This window comes from Engystomops pustulosus, chromosome 2 (genome assembly GCF_040894005.1).
Source record: "Engystomops pustulosus chromosome 2, aEngPut4.maternal, whole genome shotgun sequence".
Classification (NCBI taxonomy): Eukaryota; Metazoa; Chordata; class Amphibia; order Anura; family Leptodactylidae; genus Engystomops; species Engystomops pustulosus.
In genome coordinates, this window is record NC_092412.1 from 160,825,876 (window position 1) to 160,832,052 (window position 6,177).

The window sequence follows — 6,177 nt, forward strand, 5'->3', positions numbered from 1 at the left end:
CTGAATAAAAACTAATTTGGAGAAAATCTTATTCATTTTAGCATCACCATCTATTCATATGCATAACTTTTTTATTTTTTGGCTGACAAATCTGGTTAGGGGCTTATTTTTTGCGAGAACAGTTGTTCTTTTTAGTGGGCTTATTTTAGAGTGCATAAAATTTTTTAAATCACTTTTTAGAGCATTTTTTATAGGGTATTAATTAAAAATTATCTTTTTTTCGGAACGTTTTTTGCGTTTTTTTCCTCCGGCGTTTACCGTGCGGGTCCAGTAATGATTCTGTTTTATTATGCAGATTGTTACGGACGCGGCAATACCAAACATGCGGGGGTTTTTTGTGTTTTTATGTTTTTTATACTTTATTAAGTGTTTTTATGGGAAAGTGACATTTTAGGGGCTTATATTTTTATGTATTTATTTTTTATTTATTATAATGTGTAGTGTTAAGTGTTTTTGCATAATTTTACTTCTACATACTTGAACTTAAACCAGTGATACTCTGATCACTGGTTTAAGTTCAATACACTGCTCTACAATACTATTTTATTGTAGAGCAGTGTAAACTGTCTAAGCATGCTTGCGCATGCTCAGACAGTTTGCAGTCAGACCCGGAAGGGTTCTGGCTGCCATGGAAACCGGGCAGCTCCGGGGCACATGCCAGTCCTCGGAGCTGCCCAGGAGAGGATCGGATCCCCCGGTAAGCGGCACGGGGGATCCGATCCATAGGGGGAAGACCCTTTAACGCCGCGGTCATGCTTGACCGCGGCGTGTAAGGGGTTAACACCCGCGATCGGAGTCGGCTCCGATCGCGGGTGTTAGCGCAGGCTGTCAGCTGTACTAGACAGCTGACAGCCGCTGCTTCTGGTACCGGCTCCGTTCGTGAGCCGGTGCCAGAAGCAGGACGTTATAGTGCGTCCTGGTGCGCTAAGTATCTAGCCACCGGGACGTACTATAACGTCCTGGTGCGCCTAGGGGTTAAGCAGAGTTGTTTTTGTTTGGATAATGCTGTGTGTTGCGGGGGATGTGTAGGGCAAGTCTGGAGACCTATGCACATGTTGGGGCACATTTACTAAGAACAGTGCAGTCTGTACTATGTGCTGGTGTAGTGTGCAGGGGGCGCCAGATTCAGGATTTGTGGTGCACGTTCTACATGAATCTTTGGACGGCTGGCTGGCTGCCATGTTGTTGTGAAGTGCTTCTATGTTTTTCATCACCTGTCTCAGCAGTTTTTTTAAACTCGCGCTTATGCTGTCATTAAAATACCACTACTCTAAGCAGGTTTTATGGAGCACAGCCGGCGGTCGGAGGCAAGCAATTCTAACTGTATGTTGTTTTTGTTTGGAAGTACTGTGTAAAGCGACAGATGTGTAGGACAAATCTGGGGACCTGTGCACACATTGGGGCACATTTACTTAGAATAGTTCCCTTTACCTGCCGCAAACATTGCCTAGACAACGAGCAGGTCCTTCTTCCTCTTGGGCTGCTACTGTAAAGTGCTTAGAGTAGGTGTATTTTAGCGGCAGCATAAGCAAAAGTTTGAAAACTGCTGGAAATAAAATCAGATGAACACAAGGAAAAAAAAAAGACTTGAAGATAGATGCAGCGCAATGGAGGAAACAAAGCTCACGGTAAAAAAATAGCTCAATTTCAAAGTTATTGCTCAATTTTATGTTCTGTGGTATCTGAGAATTTCCTGTGCAAAAACATTGCACAGCAGAAAAGCAGAAATTGAGCAGATATTAAACATACATGTAACTGATGTAGTCTATTCGCACACAGCACACAAAGCTGATACTCACATCAGAAGGCGTGAACACTGTACATACACTGGACTTTAACTTCTGCGCATGCGCAGAACAGCAGGCCCGCGCCTGCGCGGTCACTGCTCCGAAACAGGCGCGGGCCTGCTCTTCTGCGCATGCACAGACGGCAGGATCGCTACGCGGAGCTGCGCGCCGAAGATGGGTGAGTAGGAGGGGTAAAGTGGCTACCGGGGCGTGGAGTAGCCGCCTCGTGTAACCTCAGATGCGGCTACTCCACGCCCCAGTAGCCACATAAGTAAATTTGAATATATTAAAAGGGCTATCATCACGTCCCATTGATCCACCTACCACCCAATCTACCTTTATAGGTAGATTTGTGGTGGTAGGTTTCCTTTAAAGACCAGGCCCTTTTTGGTTTTTACATCTTTATTTTTCACTCCCCACCTTCAAAAATCTATAACTTTTTTATTTTTTCATGTAGAGAGCTGTGTGACAGCTTGTTTTCTGCATAACAAATAATAATAATAACAAATAATAATAACAAAGCGGGAAAAAAATCGGAATGTAGTAAAAATGATGAAAAAACACATTTGCACCATTTTTTGTGGGCTTGGATTTTATGTCTTTCACTGTGCGCCCTAAATGACAGGTCTACTTCATTCATTGGGTCAATATGATTAGGTGGATACCAAATTTGTATAGGTTTTATAATGTTTTCATTCATTTACAAAAATTAAAACCTCTTGTACAAAAGAAAAATTCTTCATTTTGCCGTCTTCTTGCGCTAATAACTTTTTCATACTTTGGTGTATAGAGCTGAGGGTGGTTTCTTTGTTTGTGACTTTTGATGACTTTCAATGTTTTTATTTTTAGGATTGTACGACCTTTTGATCACTTTATTGAATTTTTTACATTTTTCAAAATGGCAAAAAATGCAATTTGCCGCTTTGGGCACTATTTTTTTTACGGGCTTAAACGCTGTGAAAAAACGTTATTATATTTTCATAGATCGGGCATTTTTGGATGCTGTGATACCTAATGTGTTTATGATTTTACTGTTTATTTATATTTATATGACTTCTATAATTTTTAGGGTTTTTTTAAATATAATTTTTTTATAATTTTTTTATTTTTTACTATTTTTCAGACTCCCTTGGGTACATTAACCCTAGGTTGTCTGGTTAATCCTACCATATATCGCCATACTACAGTATGGCAGTATATGGGGATTTTGCACACCATCTATTACAATGTGCAAATTGCTCATAGCCTCGTATCTTTGTGTGATCCGAGGCTGTTAATGCCGCTGGCAGCTTTGCCGGCGGCGATCAAAGGGTTAACACCCACAACGGGTATTTGCTTCATAGTGAAGCAAACACCCGGTGATTATGAAGAGGGCTCAGCTCCTGAGCCCTCTTCATATTCCCCCATGTACAACAAGACATAAGGGTACATCTTATTGTATGTCTTATGGGGTTAAATCAGACTGCTGGAAACCTGCCAGTCAAACACATAAACATCTGCGCAAAATCCTGCCTAATGATAAATCTCCCCCTTTGTCTGTGCTACTGTTTCAATAAACCTCACCCTTTGGAATTTTGTATTTTGGGAGTGCTGCCTACACTTTTTTAACACACACACACATATATATATACAGACACAGGCGGTCCCCTACTTAAGAACACTGGACTTACAGACGACCCCTAGTTACAAACGGACCTCTGGATTTTGGTAATTTACTGTACTTTAGCCCTAGGCTACAATAAACAGCTGTAACTGTTATTAAATGTGTCTGCAACAAAGCTTTACTGTTAACCCCTTAAAGGGAACCTGTCACCAGGAGACCCATTTTTAGCACTCCCCCAGTCCCCACAGAGCATAGTACATACACTGCCAAAGTGTTTTTGTATTAAAAATTGGTTTTACAGAAAAAAATATATATGTTATATTGTACCTTTCATTAGCATCTGCTGTGTTGCCTTTTGGAAGTAGCTGGAAAGGAGCACTCCCCCCCCCCCTTGGGGAACTGCTTCTCCATGTGACCTTTTCAAATATATAAAAACACCCAGGGCCGATTCTAGCCTTTTTGCTGCCTGAGGCGATAACTGAAATACCGCCCCCCCCATATTAATATATTATACATCACTCTCTTCATCAATTGAAGTGTACAGCACCCCTCATTAAAGTATTCTTCTTTTCAAAGGTTGTGAAGGACCTTTCCTGATGCAGTGAGGTGCAGTACAAGCACTGTACATCACTGCACCATGAACATGCCAGTCTTTTTAAGACTCACGTGCCACTGTCAAAAGTATCGAAGTAGTGCAAGACTAATACATCCTGTACACAGATAGTGATTGCCGGCAGATGAACCTTCATTAAGTTGATAGATATTTCTTCCAATACCCATATACACATATATGATCGGCTTGGTTTGAGCACGTATGTGTAATAAATGGAGAGAAAGCAGAAGAGCATCAGAACATACCACTGAGCCCCATATGTATGTTGGCAAGCCAGACATAATTGTGGCGAACATTTATTAAACCTGCTGCACTCAATTTATATGAGTTTTGCGCATGCAGGGAGCGCCTTCATTTTATTTGGTGCACTTTGCCTCACTATTAATCTGCCATATAAGCAGCTTTACATGACACTAAAAATGTACACATCCCACAGACACGCTTACTACATGCATATACACATCCCACAGACATGCTTACTACATGCATATACACATCCCACAGACACGCTTACTACATGCATATACACATCCCACAGACACACTTACTACATGCATATACACATCCCACAGACACGCTTACTACATGCATATACACATCCCACAGACACACTTACTACATGCATATACACATCCCATAGACATGCTTACTACATGCATATACACATCCCACAGACACGCTTACTACATGCATATACACATCCCATAGACATGCTTACTACATGCATATACACATCCCACAGACACGCTTACTACATGCATATACACATCCCACAGACACTGTTACTACATGCATATACACATCCCACAGACACTGTTACTACATGCATATACACATCCCACAGACACACTTACTAGATGCATATACACATCCCACAGACACACTTACTACATGCATATACACATCCCACAGACACACTTACTAGATGCATATACACATCCCACAGACACACTTACTACAGGCATATACACATCCCACAGACACACTTACTACATGCATATACACATCCCACAGACACGCTTACTACATGCATAAAAACATCCCACAGACACGCTTACTACATGCATATACACATCCCAAAGACACGCTTATTACATGCATATACACATCCCACACACACGCTTACTACATGCATATACACATCCCACAGACACACTTACTACATGCATATACACATCCCACAGACACACTTACTAGATGCATATACACATCCCACAGACACACTTACTACATGCATATACACTTTCCACAGACATGCTTATTACATGCATATACACATACCACAGACACGCTTATTACATGCATATACACATACCACAGACACGCTTATTACATGCATATACACATCCCACAGACACGCTTATTACATGCATATACACATCCACAGACACGCTTATTACATGCATATACACATCCCACAGACACACTTACTACATGCATATACACATCCACAGACACGCTTATTACATGCATATACACATCCCACAGACACACTTACTACATGCATATACACATCCCACAGACACACTTACTACATGCATATACACATTCACAATATATTCATATTATACATAGATACATACAAGACAATCATATAAAAAATAACTACTTACATTTTTTCTAGATCTTGCAGATCATGCAGCAGCTAGGGGATGGAGAAGGCTGAAGAGCAGCTGAGGGGAGTATTAAGATAAGACTGGGCCACTGATGAGAAAGTGAGCAGCTGAGGGGAGACACATGTGTGGGCTGCTGGAGGGATCAGGTTCAGGGAAGGAGTTGGGCATCTGTTGCATCACTTTCCTGTCCTCCTGTTCAGCTTCCTGTGTCACTGTTAATTCTTCCCCTTCCCTCCTGTCACTGCCGACTACACAGTAAACTACCAGAACAGTGCAGGAGAGGGAGGGGAGACAGCAGCAGCAGCACACAGGACAAGTCTGCTGAGTGGCAGCAGAAGCTCCAAGCTGGTGGGCGGGGCTTACTCTCCCTACACTGCAGAGCTGGAGGATCAGCTGTGTGTGGAACCACTTCACCCACCAGCACAATCCCTCCCAGACATCACGGGCAGCCAGCAGGGGCATCCAGGAAGCCAGTGCCGCCCATATGCTATGCTGAGAGAACTGATTGCAGTGCCTGGGCAGCGCTGGTGCTAGAAGCATCAGTACACATGAAGGTAC